The 18,239-nt window shown below is 41.5% G+C and overlaps 1 long non-coding RNA gene across 2 annotated transcripts; it reads right to left on the bottom strand.

Moving 5' to 3' along the window:
- Window positions 1-233: 233 nt before the first annotated feature.
- On the bottom strand, window positions 234-17,532 carry LOC124055610. 2 transcript variants are annotated; one of them, XR_006842729.1, is made up of 5 exons: window positions 17,416-17,532; window positions 1,024-1,084; window positions 646-755; window positions 456-531; window positions 234-352 (listed from the first exon to the last, which is right to left on the bottom strand). It is a non-coding gene; the product is annotated as an uncharacterized LOC124055610 (long non-coding RNA). The 2 variants fall into 2 exon arrangements; XR_006842730.1 differs by lacking the exon at window positions 17,416-17,532 and adding an exon at window positions 6,665-6,793.
- Between the last annotated feature and the right edge of the window lie 707 nt (window positions 17,533-18,239).

The raw sequence follows: 18,239 nt of genomic DNA, 5'->3' as shown, positions 1-18,239 counted from the left end.
GTGAGTTTAACAGTTACATATTTTTTGAACACTTACAAAACATTTCCCAGGTGTTTTAACCTTTAACAAAGTTTGAAACACTTAATATATTATTGAAACACTTTAACCTTGAACTACATTTCCTAAGTGTTTAACCAAAACCCAACACTTTTGTGTCAAAAGGCAGAAACAAACAGAACTTCCAAAGAGGCAACACCACTCTTCATGAGCAACACATTACAAGGACACATAACTGCTTTTTTTTGGAAATTTATTCTTAGTCACTTTAAAAATACTTGACCAAAGTACAATCTAAAAAACATGGATGAAGTTCTGCTGTCCTCTAATGTCAAATGCTGTCCTCTGCAGTCATCTGAAAAAGAAATAAACAATTTGATCGTTGTAAGACGATACAGTTCCGAAAACGTCGCTTTACGCTAAAAATCGCAAGTATGTTGGCTGTGAATGACGCCTACCCTTCGGACACGGAAATGACCTCCGCCTTCACGTGGCCCCCGCTCTCTGCGTTGTCCGCATCCGTTGACTCGGGAGCTGCAAGTAAGTTACAGTTTTCTGTCAAAAGGCAGAAAAAAAAAAAACCTTTCCCAAGCAGCTAACGCCACTCTTCATACACATTACAAAGTACTGCTTTCTTTAGCAACTTACTTTTGCAGGGTTTGGGCAAGTACTTCCCAAGGCCTCGTCTTTTGGGATGTCACGGTAGAGGAAGCGGAAGCGGTTCTCGGCAGCCGTTGTCTCCTGCGTGCGGTTGATGTCTAGCAGACAGTTCCAATACAATAACAACAACAACAAAAAAAAAAAAACAACACTCATTCAAGATAACTGGTAGTCCACTAGTCATTCACATTTTCCGTTTAACATTTACCGATGTGGAAATATTTTCCAAAACAGAGAATGCCCTTTTTCAACTTTTTACTCCTGTCACTGTCCTCGTTTCATGTGACAGTATTACTTCAAACAATAACAAGGGTCATCTAAACAAACTTACGTCAACACATATATTCAAATGGTTTAAAGACGTACTCTTTTTTTTTTTTCTCTGTGACATCACATGAGCTGGCTGTTGAACTCCTGCAGCAGGAACCTGAGTACAAACAAAAACATTTGGATAAGTGAATGAATCTCTTGGAGCTGGCCAAGTGGTGGCAACAGCAGGTTTATTCTGCATCAACAAGGAACAATGGGGAAGGATTGTCATCTGATGTGGACAAAAAATAATAAATACATTAAAAAAACAACAATGCTCCGTCTCAGGGAAATCCTCCGCTGCATTGTTACAGTACGAAAGTCTATACTTTGTACTGACACTGACGACACTGACACGGTGATCGTATGGACAAAAAAACAACAATGTTCCGTCTGGAATCGCTGCATAGCGCATGTTAGCTTGCAAAACTGATGGGGTCCACAAAACAAAAAACATGGCGACATTACTCTCAAACAAATAATATACATCCCGACACAGGTGCTGCAGGTGCTTTCGACCAAGAAACGCGATGACGTACTCGTACTTCCGCGAGACCTTCCTTCTCACGTGAAGGAGGAGCGGTTCAGTTCAGTTATCAATCGTGACGTTTAGTGCCGTTTTCAATAGCGCCACAAAGATAGATTTAAGAAGTGGATTGCACTGCTGCTGCTACTTTTGTTGCAACCCGGGAGATAAAGCGTGGAAAACCGTTCAGATAGCGAATACATGAAGGATTCATTCATCACAATATCAGAGCGCCTACTTTCCCGACTTCCAAAACAAAACCGAGATAATCCAGAAAATTAAAGACATGCCTCTCTCCGCAAAGACGGTGAAGGAAAGAGACATTAAAATGGCAGGCGACATCGCCGATCGGCAAATCGAGAACATTAATTCAGCTCCGACGTGCTCAATTGTCTGAGGAGTCGTGCGATGTGATCGATACCGAACAGACAGCGCTGTTATGCGGATATGTGAACTCTGATGGGCCGCAAGAAGAAGACATAATACGTTAACATTGTAATGGAAATTAAACTTAAAGCACCAAATATCATATAGCACAGTCGTCGTGTAGTGCGTCAATCTCTCCAGGGTGCGCTGCACGCAAAATAGACATTTAATCATGAATGCTCGTTATGTATTTGTAGCCTAATTGGTCATGTTGTTACACTAATATACACATACAGCCTGTGTTCCCTTCATACAAGGCTTATATAAGGCTTTAAATTTTTTGCAATCAAATGCCTGATGTATACTTAATAGGAACGGCTGTGAACCTGTGGCATCTGCGGCATGTGTTTAAGGAAGTTTTAACGCATGTCCAAAAACGCAATCATCAAAAGAAGGTCCAAACAGCTTGCCTTTCAATAGATTCGTTTCCATGGCAGATGACAAAAAACAGCTTGATCTTATCGATAAGGATGATGTCCAGTCAACTGATGGTGAAATCAATTACAAAAACATAAAGGAAAGGAAATCCAAAAATGTTGTGAATCACTGTCACAGTACAAACTGTCATTCACCAGTGCGCTCTCCTTTCCACTGCACTATTCACACCTGTGTCACCTTATTGGACCCTACCTCACCTGTGAGCCATGACTTCCCACTTCTTGTGCAGTCAAACATATCATTGCCATCTAGGGGCCAAAGCCAGTAACTTAACCAGACACATAACATCCATATTACTCTTAAACATAAATCAACACCAAACACAAAACGTCATGGCTCCTTGTCCATTAGGAAAGGACAGGTTCAAAGGATGGGAGACTAAAATGAAGAACACATGAAAATCAGCCTATCGAGGTCACCGTGGACCAACAAGGTCTCACCAGTTCGCAGGCGTCGGGCGGATCGATCTATGACCACATCCCCACAAATGCGGCACGAAACGGTTCATAGATCTGAACAATTAAAGTTTCCAAAGCCCAGCCTGGTGTTGATTAAACTGACCACATGGAAAACATTTCTGAAAATGTACCAAGTCCAAGATCATACACACAACATACAACTCACCATCACCAAAGCACAAAATAATAACTTGGGGCACACTCCGTCCCAACGCTGCAAACCAATAAACTTGGACAAGTCTAAAGAAGAAAGCAAAAATAAACATCTGGGAGGTTAACGCTGTTTGTGCTTCTTCATTAGCATCTTAGCACTGATACCACGTGCTCCCTGCTCCGTGACAAGGTTTTACAACAACATTTTGCAACACTGAACACCCACCGCCTTGGCGTTCAATCGCTTCTTTGCACTGCATCGACACAGGTGCTGCAGAAAGCCACGAGTCACAACAAAGACAAGTCAAGTCAAGTCAACTTTATTTGTATAGCCCATTTTTACAAGCAGTTTGTCTCAAAGGGATTAACATAACATCAGCAACATCCTCTGCCCTTCGACCCTCACATAGACTAAGGAAAAACTCCCAGAAAAACCTTTAACAGGAAAAAATGGAAGAAACCTCAGGGTCAGCAACAGAGGAGGGATCCCTCACCCAGGACGGGCAGACGTGCAATGGATGTTGTACAGGCAGGAAAGCAATTAACAACATGAGAAATTACATTACTAAAAAGATAAGTAAAACAAAATCTCAACTGTTTAGTTTCACTTTTTGCTACCACCTCAATATGATTGTAACATTTCACAAGTTATAAGAAAATTATAGTAATGAAAATTATAATGAACTGCTGTAACATTCATGTATTCTTTTTTTATGTGATGTTGAGAATCACTATCCTATCAGTTCGATTTCGGCCTGTAGGGAGAACCACCTCGCCGATAGTCGGTACACAGGGGAATGACAGGCAGATGTCAACAATACACATTGGGTTGGTCATAGAGCCGGCTACAGTTCAACTTGAAGATCTGGATGGAGAGATACCTGCAGAAAGATACAGAGAGAGAGAGAGAGAGAGAGAGAGAGAGAGAGAGAGAGAGAGAGAGAGAGAGAGAGAGAGACAAGACTACGAGGAGCACTGGACACATAGTTAGTGACATAAAATAATGAACTGCATGTTAATCTGACGAGGGGAAAGGATAGAAGAGGAGAAGGAGGGGAAACTGCTTGGTGGATCATGTTTGTGTCCTCCAGCAGCATAGGCCTATAGCAGCTTAGCCATGACAGAGATTTAAAGATTAACAGTTAGTCAGACCTATTCTACCTGTGGCTATATATCATGAGGAAGACATTACATTTCAGTACAGCTTGTGTATGTGTGGCGATGTATAACCGATGGAGAATGGAGATTATATCTGCGACAGCGCCACCTGGGGAATTACACCCCAGGAAATCTGAGCAAGAAGGCATTTGGCTCTATGAACCAAGGCCACAGGTTTAAGCACCACAGGGCGAGACTGTTCCAAATCAAAGAAGCTTTATTGACAAAATATAAACCAGTCACACAGCAGTTAAACACACACTAAAATAAACCATTGGGCACGATGAGTGAAACCGGGCTGGGGCTACCGTGCGGCAGGGGGATGATGAAGAGCGCAAAACTATGGGGTGCAGTTTGTAAAGTTGCTCATGCTGAAAATAACAGCAACATTTTGTCACATTTGCCTTCAAATCATGTTTTTAAAAGTGGTGTAAATTTTTGAAAGTCACTTTTTAGCACATTTAACACAATATTTGTTAACTTTGAAAATGTATTAAATAATTAATTCTAGATCTAAATGTTTAATCTGAAAATTAAATCCAAATCTAAACATTAAATCTAAATGTTAAATCTAAATCTTACGCCTAAATGTTTTGGGTGAAACTAAATATTTAGCTAATATGCAAATCCGAGATGCCGGCAACCGGAAGTACCAAAACAAAAGCTCGAGGAGGTCAAAGTGTGTTTATAGTGTCCAATAACAAACAACGATCTTTTCTGGAGAAACTGACTCTTGGACATAGATTACAGTGATAATAACTACCCAAAATGACAAACCCGTTTGGAGAAACAATATTTTACGAGTACCTTGAGTTTTTAGTGTCACTTTTTGTGGGACTTATAACCTGTAGCCACTACAGTCAGTCACAGGGGGGCGCACTACTCAGGGCATCAAATTACACTGTAAATTGTTGGCCAGATGGAAATCGGACTCTGTCCCCCATCAGACATTCTTCTTACTAATAGAAAATCTGTAAAATTCGCCTGGATAAGTAACGTTACTCGATGCTACGTGATTTGGAAAACACACTTAGATCAGCCAAAGTGCGCCCCCCTGTGACTGACTGTAGTGGCTACATGTTATAACTCCCGCAAAAAAGTGACAATAAAAACTCAAGGTACTCGTAAAATATTGTTTCTCTAAACGGGTTTGTCATTTTGGGTAGTTATCACTGTGTTAACAATTAGATTTAACATTTAAATTTAGAATTAATTAATTAATAAATTTTCAAAGTTAACAAATATTGTGTTAAATGTGCTAAAAAGTAACTTTCAAAAATTCACACCACTTTTTAATAATTTGCGGCACACTCCGTCCCAACGCTGCAACTCTGACCAGTCTAAAGAAGAGAGCAAAAATAAACCTCACCTGAAAGGTTAACGTCACTGACAGCATTACTGACGAGCGTAGCCCCGTACACACAAACGCACCATACAACTCACCATCACCAAAAACAGCATTACAGCATTACCAACGAGTGCTTGACTTTCAGAAAGCAACGATTCACAAGGAAGACATTACATTTCAGTACAACTTCAGTATGTGCAGCGACATGTGACCGATGGAGAATGGAGATTATATCTGCGACAGCGCCACCTGGGGAATTACACCCCAGGAAATCTGAGCAAAAAGGCGCTTGGCTCTATGAACCAAGGCCACAGGTTTAAGCACCACAGGGTGAGACTGTTCCAAATCAAAGAAGCTTTATTGACAAAATATAAACCAGTCACACAGCAGTTAAACACACACACTAAAAATAAACCATTGGGCACAATCAGTGAAACCGGGCTGGGGCTACCGTGCAGCAGGGGGATGATGAACAGCTCCAGAAAAGATTGTTGTTTATTCGTTATTTGACACTAAACAAAATTTGACCTCCTCGAGCTTTTATTTTGGCACTTCCAGTTGCCGGCATAACATTTAGATTCAACATTTAGGCGGAACATTTCGATTTAGATTTAACTTTTAGATTAAACATTTAAATTTAGAATAAATTATTTAATACATTTTCAAAGTTAACAAATAGTGTTTAATGTGCTAAAAAGTAACTTTCAAAAATTCACACCACTTTTTAAAACATGATTTGAAGCTAAATGTGACAAAATGTTGCTGTTCTTTTCAGCATGAGCAACTTTACAAACGGCACCCCATACAAAACCACCAAGAATTAATTGCCGCAGGGAGCCCGCAACACCTGGCAACAAAAGAAACAAACAAAACAATCCCAAAAGTTCAACAGAGCTGGTGTGAACTAAAACATTTACCCAAATAAAGAAAAAGGGAAAACGATTTAAAAAAAAAAAAAAAAAAAAAAACTCATCAATGCAACGAATAGGAAACCAACACAATTACAAAGAAAGAAAGATGGCAGGCCTCAACAACATGGACAAAGGCGGAGGGCGCTTCAGTCACGCCAGCCGCCGCAGTGCGGAACAAAACACAGAAAACGGAAGCAGGAGAGGAAGCAAAACCCACACAAAGCCAAAACGTCACCAAAACGACCACACACGAGCAACGGAAGAATAGCAGAATGCTTACCTCAGTGAAGAGGATCGTGCACCCACAACGGCCACGCCAAACAATCACGGTGGTCACGCCAAGCAGGTGGCCACCGGAAGGAAGCGGAGGAAGAGGCAAGCGAAGCTGCACGTCTATATATACACACGCAGGGACGCATTGTACCGCCCCTCAATCAGGGCGCTCAGTGCGTTAACACGGTGCCACGCAGTGGCAGGGAGAGACACGACCTGTCACATATGCAATTCCACGTGCTCCCTGCTCGCCATAGCAACGCTTAACACACAACATAAAACTCACAGTCACCAAAGCACAAAATAATAATTTGGAGCACACTGCGTCTCAACGCTCTAAACGAGTAAACTCGGACCAGTCTAAAGAGAGGAAAAATAAACCTCACCTGAAAGGTTAACGTCACTGACAGCATTACTAACGACTGTAGCCCCGTACACACAAACGCACCATACAACTCACCATCACCAAAAAACAGCATTACAGCATTACCAACGAGTGACTGTTGTGGCTACAGGTTAAGTCCCACAAAAAGTGACACTAAAAACTCAAGGTACTCATAAAATATTGTTTCTCCAAACGGGTTTGTCATTTAGGGTAGTTATTATCACTGTAATCTATGTCCAACAGTCAATTTCTCCAGAAAAGATCGTTGTTTATTCGTTATTTGACACTATAAACACACTTTGACCTCCTCAAGCTTTTATTTTGGTACTTCCGGTTGCCGGCATCTCGAATTTGCATATTAGCTAAATATTTAGTTTCACCCAAAACATTTAGATTTAACACTTAGATTTAACATTTACACAGAACATTCAGATTTAACATTTAGATTTAACTTTTAGATTAAACATTTAGATTTAGAATTAATCATTTAATAAATTTTCAAAGTTAACAAATAGTGTTAAATGTGCTAAACAGTAACTTTCAAACATTCACACCACTTTTTAAAACATGATTTGAAGCGAAATGTGACAAAATGTTGCTGTTATTTTCAGCATGAGCAACTTTACAAACGGCACCTCATACAAAAACACCAAGAATTAATTGCCGCAGGGAGCCCGCAACACCTGGCAACAAAAGAAACAAACAAAACAAGCCCAAAAGTTCAACAGAGCTGGTGTGAACTAAACAAACATTTACCCAAACAAAGAAAAAGGGAAAACGGTTTTAAAAAAAACTCATCAATGCAATGAAGCAAAAATAAACCTCACCTGAAAGGTTAACGTCACTGACAGCATTACTGACGAGCGTAGCCCCGTACACACAAACGCACCATACAACTCACCATCACCAAAAAACAGCATTACAGCATTACCAACGAGTGCTTGACTTTCAGAAAGCCACGATTCACAAGGAAGACATTACATTTCAGTACAACTTCAGTATGTGTAGCGACGTGTGACCGATGGAGAATGGAGATTATAGCTGCGACAGCGCCACCTGGGGAATTACACCCCAGGAAATCTGAGCAAAAAGGCATTTGGCTCTATGAACCAAGACCTTTATTGACAAAATATAAACCAGTCACACAGCAGTTAAACACACACACTAAAATAAACCATTGGGCACGATGAGTGAAACCGGGCTGGTTAACATCGCAAAACTATGGGGTGCCGTTTGTAAAGTTGCTCATGCTGAAAATAACAGCAACATTTTGTCCCATTTGCCTTCAAATAATGTTTTTAAAAGTGGTGTAAATTTTTGAAAGTCACTTTTTAGCACATTTAACACAATTTCTTAACTTTGAAAATTCATTAAATAATTAATTCTAGATCTGAATGTTTAATCTAATGTGTAATCTAAAAATTAAATCTAAATGTTAAATCTAAATGTTTTGGGTGAAACTAAATATTTAGCTGATATGCAAATTCGAGATGCCTGCAACCGGAAGTACCAAAACATGAAAGCTGACTGACTGTATTGGCTACATGTTATAAGTCCCACAGAAAGTGACAATAAAAACTCAAGGTACTCGTAAAATATTGTTTCTCCAAACGGGTTTGTCAGTTTGGGGAGTTATTATCACTGTAATCTATGTCCAAGAGTCAGTTTCTCCAGAAAAGATCATTGTTTGTTATTTGACACTATAAACACACTTTGACCTCCTCAAGCTTGTGTTTTGGTACTTCCGGTTGCCGGCATCTCGAATTTGGATATTAGCTAAATATTTAGTTTCACCCAAAACATTTAGATTCAACATTTAGGCAGAACATTTAGATTTAAAAATTAGATTAAACATTTAAATTTAGAATTAATTACTTAATAAATTTTCAAAGTTAACAAATATTGTGTTAAATGTGCTAAAAAGTACCTTGAAAGGTTAACGTCACTGACAGCATTACTGACGACTGTAGCACCGTACACACAAACGCACCATACAACTCACCATCACCAAAAAACAGCATTACAGCATTACCAACGAGTGCTTGACTTTCAGAAAGCCACGATTCACAAGGAAGACATTACATTTCAGTACAACTTGTGTATGTGTGGTGACGTGTGACCGATGGAGAATGGAGATTATATCTGCGACAGCGCCACCTGGGGAATTACACCCCAGGAAATCTGAGCAAAAAGGCGCTTGGCTCTATGAACCAAGGCCACAGGTTTAAGCACCACAGGGCGAGACTGTTCCAAATCAAAGAAGCTTTATTGACAAAATATAAACCAGTCACACAGCAGTTAAACACACACACTAAAATAAACCATTGGGCACGATGAGTGAAACCGGGCTGGTTAACAGCGCAAAACTATGGGGTGCAGTTTGTAAAGTTGCTCATGCTGAAAATAACAGCAACATTTTGTCACATTTGCCTTCAAATCATGTTTTTAAAAGTGGTGTGAATTTTTGAAAGTCACTTTTTAGCACATTTATCACAATGTTTGTTAACTTTGAAAATGTATTAAATAAATAATTCTAAATCTGAATGTTTAATCTAAAACTTAAATCTAAATGTTAAATCTAAATCTCAATCTTACGCCTAAATGTTTTCGGTGAAACTAAATATTTTACTAATATGCAAATCCGAGATGCCGGCAACCGGAAGTACCAAGACAAAAGCTCGAGGAGGTCAAAGTGTGTTTATAGTGTCAAATAACGAATAAACAACGATCTTTTCTGGAGGAATTGACTCTTGGACATAGATTACAGTGATAATAACTACCCTAAATGACAAACCCATTTAGAGAAACAATATTTTACGAGTACCTTGAGTTTTTAGTGTCACTTTTTGTGGGGCTTATAACCTGTAGCCACTACAGTCAGTCACAGGGGGGCGCACTACTCGGGGCATCAAATTACACTGTAAATTGTTGGCCAGATGGAAATCGGACTCTGTCCCCCATCAGACATTCTTCTTACTAATAGAAAATCTGTAAAATTCGCCTGGATAAGTAACGTTACCCGATGCTACCTGATTTGGAAAACACACTTAGATCAGTCAAAGTGCGCCCCCCTGTGACTGACTGTAGTGGCTACAGGTTATAAGTCCCACAAAAAGTGACACTAAAACTCAAGGTACTCGTAAAATATTGTTTCTCTAAACGGGTTTGTCATTTAGGGTAGTTATTATCACTAATCTATGTCCAAGTCAATTTCTCCAGGAAAGATCGTTGTTTATTCGTTATTTGACACTATAAACACACTTTGACCTCCTCGAGTTTTTAATTTGGACACTTCCGGTTGCCGGCATGTCAAATTTGCATATTAGCTAAATATTTAGTTTCACCCAAAACATTTAGGCGTAACATTTACGTTTAACAATTAGCCGCAGGGAGCCCGCAACACCTGGCAATAAAATAAACAAACAAGCCCAAAAGTTCAACAGAGCTGGTGTGAACTAAACAAACATTTACCCAAAAAAATAAAAAGGGAAAACGATTAAAAAAAAAAAAAAAAAAAAAAAAAAAACTCATCAATGCAACGAATAGGAAACCAACATAATTACAAAGAAAGAAAGATGGCGTAACACCACCGGGACCGTATCGGTTGGCGTGGGCACTGCGCAGTCACAAAACAGCCGGTGTCACGCTCAAGCGAGGAACACGGAGCAGGCCCCGGCAGGCCTCAACAACGTGGACAAAAGGCGCAGGGCGCTTCAGTCACGCCAGCCGCCGGAGTCGGGAACAAAACACAAAACACAGAAGCAGGAGAGGAAGCAAAACCCACACAAAGCCAAAACGTCACAGGCGTTTAAATCTTCCATACGGCCACACATTCACCGACACGTCAAAACAAAGCTCCCTCACCTTGCCGTTCAACCGCGTCTTTGCAGTGCACCGACACAGGTGCTGCAGGTGCTTTCAGTCAAGAAACACAATGACGTACTCTTACTTCTGCAACAACTTCCTTCTCATGTGAAGGATGAGCGGTTCAGCTCAGTCATCAATCCTTACATTTAGTCCTGTTTTTAAATAGCACCACATAACTACGTCGATCTACACTTGACACAACGTCAAACACAGCCGCTGCTTCCGCTCAGGCAACAACGCCTGCGTGACGTTCAGCAGGTGTGTCATCACATCCCGACAAATGCAGCAGGAAACATTTCACAAATCTGAACAATTTAAGTTTCCAAAGCCTGGCATCGTACAAAACCTTTCAACTGAGGCATTGATTAAACTGACCACACGGAACACATTACACATTTCTGAAAATGTACCAAGTCCAAGATCGTACACACAACATACAGCTCACCATAACCAAAGCACAAAATAATAATAATTTGCGGCACACTCCGTCCCAACGCTGCAACTCTGACCAGTCTAAAGAAGAGAGCAAAAATAAACCTCACCTGAAAGGCTTTTCAGAAAGCCACAATTCACAACGAAGACATTACATTTCAGTACAACTTGTGTATGTGTGGCGATGTGTAACCGATGGAGAATGGAGATTATAGCTGCGACAGCGCCACCTGGGGAATTACACCCCAGGAAATCTGAGCAAGAAGGCATTTGGCTCTATGAACCAAGGCCACAGGTTTAAGCACCACAGGGCGAGACTGTTCCAAATCAAAGAAGCTTTATTGACAAAATATAAACCAGTCACACAGCAGTTAAACACACACTAAAATAAACCATTGGGCACGATGAGTGAAACCGGGCTGGTTAACAGCGCAAAACTATGGGGTGCAGTTTGTAAAGTTGCTCATGCTGAAAATAACAGCAACATTTTGTCACATTTGGCTTCAAATCATGTTTTTAAAAGTGGTGTGAATTTTTGAAAATCACTTTTTAGCACATTTAACACAATGTTTGTTCACTTTGAAAATGCATTAAATAATTCTAGATCGAAATGTTTAATCTGAAAATTAAATCTAAATGTTTTGGGTGAAACTACATATTTAGCTAATATGCAAATTCGACATGCCGGCAACCAGAAATACCAAAACAAAAACTCGAGGAGGTCAAAGTGTGTTTATAGTGTCCAATAACAAATAAACAATGATCTTTTCTGGAGAAACTGACTCTTGGACATAGATTACAGTGATAATAACTACCCTAAATGACAAAGCCGTTTTGAGAAACAATATTTTACGAGTACCTTGAGTTTTTAAGTGTCACTTTCTGTGGGACTTATAACCTGTAGCCACTACAGTCAGTCACAGGGGGCGCACTACTCGGGGCATCAAATTACACTGTAAATTGTTGGCCAGATGGAAATCGGACTCTGTCCCCCATCAGACATTCTTCTTACTAATAGAAAATCTGTAAAATTCGCCTGGATAAGTAACGTTACCCGATGCTACCTGATTTGGAAAACACACTTAGATCAGTCAAAGTGCGCCCCCCTGTGACTGACTGTAGTGGCTACAGGCTATAAGCCCCACAAAAAGTGACACTAAAAACCTCAAGGTACTCGTAAAATATTGTTTCTCTAAACGGGTTTGTCATTTAGGGTAGTTATTATCACTGTAATCTATGTCCAAGAGTCAATTTCTCCAGAAAAGATTGTTGTTTATTTGTTATTTGACACTATAAACACACTTTGACCTCCTCGAGCTTTTGTTTTGGTACTTCCGGTTGCCGGCATCTCGGATTTGCATATTAGCTAAATATTTAGTTTCACCCAAAACATTTACATTCAACATTTAGGCGTAACATTTACGTTTAACAATTAGCCGCAGGGAGCCCGCAACACCTGGCAACAAAAGAAACACAAAACAAGCCCAAAAGTTCAACAGAGCTGGTGTGAACTAAACAAACATTTACCCAAATAAAGAAAAAGGGAAAACGATTTAAAAACAAAAACAAAAAAAACTCATCAATGCAACGAATAGGAAACCAACACAATTACAAAGAAAGATGGCGTAACACCACCGGGACCGTATCGGTTGGCGTGGGCACTACGCAGTCACAAAACAGCCGGTGTCACGCTCAAGCGAGGAACACGGAGCAGGCCCCGGCAGGCCTCAACAACGTGGACAAAAGGCGGAGGGCGCTTCAGTCACGCCAGCCGCCGGAGTCCGGAACAAAATACAGAAAACACAGAAGCAGGAGAGGAAGCAAAACCCACACAAAGCCAAAACGTCACCAAAACGACCACACACGAGCAACGGAAGAATAGCAGAATGCGTTACCTGAGTGGACAGGATCGCGCACCCACAACGGCCACGCCAAACAATCACGGTGGTCACGCCAAGCAGGTGGCCACCGGACGGAAGCGGAGGAAGAGGCAAGCGAAGCTGCACGTCTATATATACACACACGCAGGGACGCATTGTCCCGCCCCTCAATCAGGGCGCTCGGTGCGTTAACACGGTGCCACGCAGTGGCAGGGAGAGACACGACCTGTCACATATGCAATTCCACGTGCTCCCTGCTCGCCGTAGCAACGCTTAACACACAACATAAAACTCACAGTCACCAAAGCACAAAATAATAATTTGGAGCACACTGCGTCTCAACGCTCTAAACGAGTAAACTCGGACCAGTCTAAAGAGAGGAAAAATAAACCTCACCTGAAAGGTTAACGTCACTGACAGCATTACTAACGACTGTAGCCCCGTACACACAAACGCACCATACAACTCACCATCACCAAAAAACAGCATTACAGCATTACCAACGAGTCCTTGACTTTCAGAAAGCAACGATTCACAACGAAGACATTACATTTCAGTACAACTTGTGTATGTGTGGCGACGTGTGACCGATGGAGAATGGAGATTATATCTGCGACAGCGCCACCTGGGGAATTACACCCCAGGAAATCTGAGCAAAAAGGCGCTTGGCTCTATGAACCAAGGCCACAGGTTTAAGCACCACAGGGTGAGACTGTTCCAAATCAAAGAAGCTTTATTGACAAAATATAAACCAGTCACACAGCAGTTAAACACACACTAAAATAAACCATTGGGCACGATGAGTGAAACTGGGCTGGTTAACAGCGCAAAACTATGGGGTGCCGTTTGTAAAGTTGCTCATGCTGAAAAGAACAGCAACAGTCTGTCACATTTCGCTTCAAATCATGTTTTTAAAAGTGGTGTGAATTTTTGAAAATTACTTTTTAGCACATTTAACACAATATTTGTTCACTTTGAAAATGTATTAAATAATTAATTCTAGATCCATATGTTTAATCTAAAAATTAAACCTAAATGTTATATTTTAATCTAAATGTTACGCCTAAATGTCAAATGTAAATGTTTTGAGTGAAACTAAATATTTAGCTAATATGCAAATTCGAGATGCCGGCAACCGGAAGTGCCAACATGAAAGCTGGAGGAGGTCAAATTTTGTTTATAGTGTCAAATAAATAAACAACGATCTTTTCTGGAGAAATTGACTCTTGGACATAGATTACAGTGATAATAACTACCCTAAATGACAAACCCGTTTAGAGAAACAATATTTTACGAGTACCTTGAGTTTTTAAGTGTCACTTTCTGTGGGACTTATAACCTGTAGCCACTACAGTCAGTCACAGGGGGGCGCACTACTCGGGGCATCAAATTACACTGTAAATTGTTGGCCAGATGGAAATCGGACTCTGTCCCCCATCAGACATTCTTCTTACTAATAGAAAATCTGTAAAATTCGCCTGGATAAGCAACGTTACTCGATGCTACCTGATTTGGAAAACACACTTAGATCAGTCAAAGTGCGCCCCCTTGTGACTGACTGTAGTGGCTACAGGCTATAAGCCCCACAAAAAGTGACAATAAAAACTCAAGGTACTCGTAAAATATTGTTTCTCCAAACGGGTTTGTCATTTAGGGTAGTTATTATCACTGTAATCTATGTCCAAGAGTCAATTTCTCCAGAAAAGATTGTTGTTTATTTGTTATTTGACACTATAAACACACTTTGACCTCCTCGAGCTTTTATTTTGGCACTTCCGGTTGCCGGCATCTCGATTTTGCATATTAGCTAAATATTTAGTTTCACCCAAAACATTTAGATTCAACACTACGATTTAACATTTAGGCAGAACATTCAGATTAAACATTTAGATTTAGAATTAATTATTTCATAAATTTTCCAAAGTTAATAGTGTTAAATGTGCTAAAAAGTAACTTTCAAAAATTCACACCACTTTTTAAAACATGATTTGAAGCGAAATGTGACAAAATGTTGCTGTTCTTTTCAGCATGAGCAACTTTACAAACGGCACCTCATACAAAACCACCAAGAATTAATTGCCGCAGGGAGCCCGCAACACCTGGCAACAAAAGAAACAAACAAGCCCAAAAGTTCAACAGAGCTGGTGTGAACTAAACAAACATTTACCCAAACAAAGAAAAAGGGAAAACGGTTTAAAAAAAAAAAAAAAACTCATAAATGCAATGAAGCAAAAATAAACCTCACCTGAAAGGTTAACGTCACTGACAGCATTACTAACGACTGTAGCCCCGTACACACAAACGCACCATACAACTCACCATCACCAAAAAACAGCATTACAGCATTACCAACGACTGCTTGACTTTCAGAAAGCCACGATTCACAACGAAGACATTACATTTCAGTACAACTTGTGTATGTGTGGTGACGTGTGACCGATGGAGAATGGAGATTATAGCTGCGACAGCGCCACCTGGGGAATTACACCCCAGGAAATCTGAGCAAAAAGGCGTTTGGCTCTATGAAACAAGGCCACAGGTTTAAGCACCACAGGGCGAGACTGTTCCAAATCAAAGAAGCTTTATCGACAAAATATAAACCAGTCACACAGCAGTTAAACACACACTAAAATAAACCATTGGGCACGATGAGTGAAACCGGGCTGGGGCTACCGTGCGGGAGGGGGATAATGAAGAGCGCAAAACCACCACGAATTAACTGCCGCAGGGAGCCCGCAACACCTGGCAACCAAAGAAACAAATAAAACAAGCCCAAAAGTTCAACAGAACTGGTGTTAACTAAAACATTTACCCAAATAAAGAAAACGGGGAAAACGATTTAAAAAAAAAAAAAAAATCAAAAACTCATCAATGCAATGAATAGGAAACCAACACAATTACAAAGAAAGATGGCCTAACACCACCGGGACCGTATCGGTTGGCGTGGGCACTACGCAGTCACAAAACAGCCGGTGTCACGCTCAAGCGAGGAACACGGAGCAGGCCCCGGCAGGCCTCAACAACGTGGACAAAAGGCGCAGGGCGCTTCAGTCACGCCAGCCGCCGGAGTCCGGAACAAAATGCAGAAAACACAGAAGCAGGAGAGGAAGCAAAACCCACACAAAGCCAAAACTTCACCAAAACGACCACACACGAGCAACGGAAGAATAGCAGAATGCGTTACCTGAGTGGACAGGATCGCGCACCCACAACGGCCACGCCAAACAATCACGGTGGTCACGCCAAGCAGGTGGCCACCGGAAGGAAGCGGGGGAAGAGGCAAGCGAAGCTGCACGTCTATATATACACGCAGGGACGCATTGTACCGCCCCTCAATCAGGGCGCTCGGTGCGTTAACACGGCGCCACGCAGTGGCAGGGAGAGACACAACCTGTCACATATGCAATTCCACGTGCTCCCTGCTCGCCGTAGCAACGCTTAACACGCAACATAAAACTCAGTCACCAAAGCACAAAATAATAATTTGGAGCACACTGCGTCTCAACGCTCTAAACGAGTAAACTCGGACCACAGGTTTAAGCACCACAGGGCGAGACTGTTCCAAATCAAGGAAGCTTTATTGACAAAATATAAACCAGTCACACAGCAGTTAAACACACACTAAAATAAACCATTGGGCACGATGAGTGAAACCGGGCTGGGGCTACCGTGCGGCAGGGGGATGATGAAGAGCGCAAAACCACCACGAATTAACTGCCGCAGGGAGCCCGCAACACCTGGCAACAAAAGAAACAAAGTTAACAAAACAAACATAAAAGTTCAACAGAGCTGGTGTGAACTAAAATATTTACCCAAATAAAGACAAGAAAAAGGGCAAACAATTTAATAAACTCATCGATGCAATGAAAAGAAAACCAGCACAATTATAAGAACAGAACAACAACGACAACTATAGAAGATGGCGTAACACCACCGGGACCGTATCGGTTGGCGTGGGCACTACGCAGTCACAAAACAGCCGGTGTCACGCTCAAGCGAGGAACACGGAGCAGGCCCCGGCAGGCCTCAACAACGTGGACAAAAGGCGCAGGGCGCTTCAGTCACGCCAGCCGCCGGAGTCCGGAACAAAATACAGAAAACACAGAAGCAGGAGAGGAAGCAAAACCCACACAAAGCCAAAACTTCACCAAAACGACCACACACGAGCAACGGAAGAATAGCAGAATGCCTTACCTGAGTGAAGAGGATCGCGCACCCACAACGGCCACGCCAAACAATCACGGTGGTCACGCCAAGCATGGCCACCGGAAGGATGCAGAGGAAGAGGCAAGTGCATCTGCACCTCTATATATACACACGCAGGGACGCATTGTCCCGCCCCTCAATCAGGGCGCTCAGTGCAGTAACACAGTGCCACATAGTGGCAGGGAGAGACACGACCTGTCACATATGCAGTTCCACGTGCTTCCTGCTCGCCGTAGCAACGCTTAACACACTACGACATCTGCTTCTCTGCACCCACACAGGTGCTGCAGGTTCACATCCAAACGTGATAACGTAAGTGGGATTCGAACCCGGCTCCCATAGATCCATTAATCCATGGTGAGCTGGGGCACGCTCTTAAGTTTGCACCACACCTGTATTTACAACTACACCTGTAGCACTCTTGGTAGTGCGTGCGCTCCGTGTTGACGTGGTCCCGGGTTCGATTATTGCGTGTAGCTTCTTTGTTGCGTGTCATATTACAGAACAGTTTTTTCTCCAGGGAAGCGTGAAGAAAAGAAAGAAATTGTTCAATACCACCACCTTTCTTTGAGGGGAAGAGTGAACTAACACTTCAACCTCCCTTGCTAACATATAAAAATTAGGGCTGTCAAACGATTAAAAAATTAACTCGATTTATCGCGATTAATCGTGATGCTAATATTATTTGTATTTTGTTGGGGAGATAAAACAAGTATGTGGTGTTGGAAATAAAGAAATGACAAACTAGTTTGAGAAATCGATTTCTCTTACTTTATGATTACACAGTTACGTCCGACGCCTCCTCCTCAGCC

Source organism: Scatophagus argus, chromosome 24 (assembly GCF_020382885.2).
Source record: "Scatophagus argus isolate fScaArg1 chromosome 24, fScaArg1.pri, whole genome shotgun sequence".
Classification (NCBI taxonomy): Eukaryota; Metazoa; Chordata; class Actinopteri; family Scatophagidae; genus Scatophagus; species Scatophagus argus.
The sequence above is the reverse complement of the archived record's forward strand: the minus strand, read 5'-3'. Positions and strand labels throughout refer to the sequence as shown.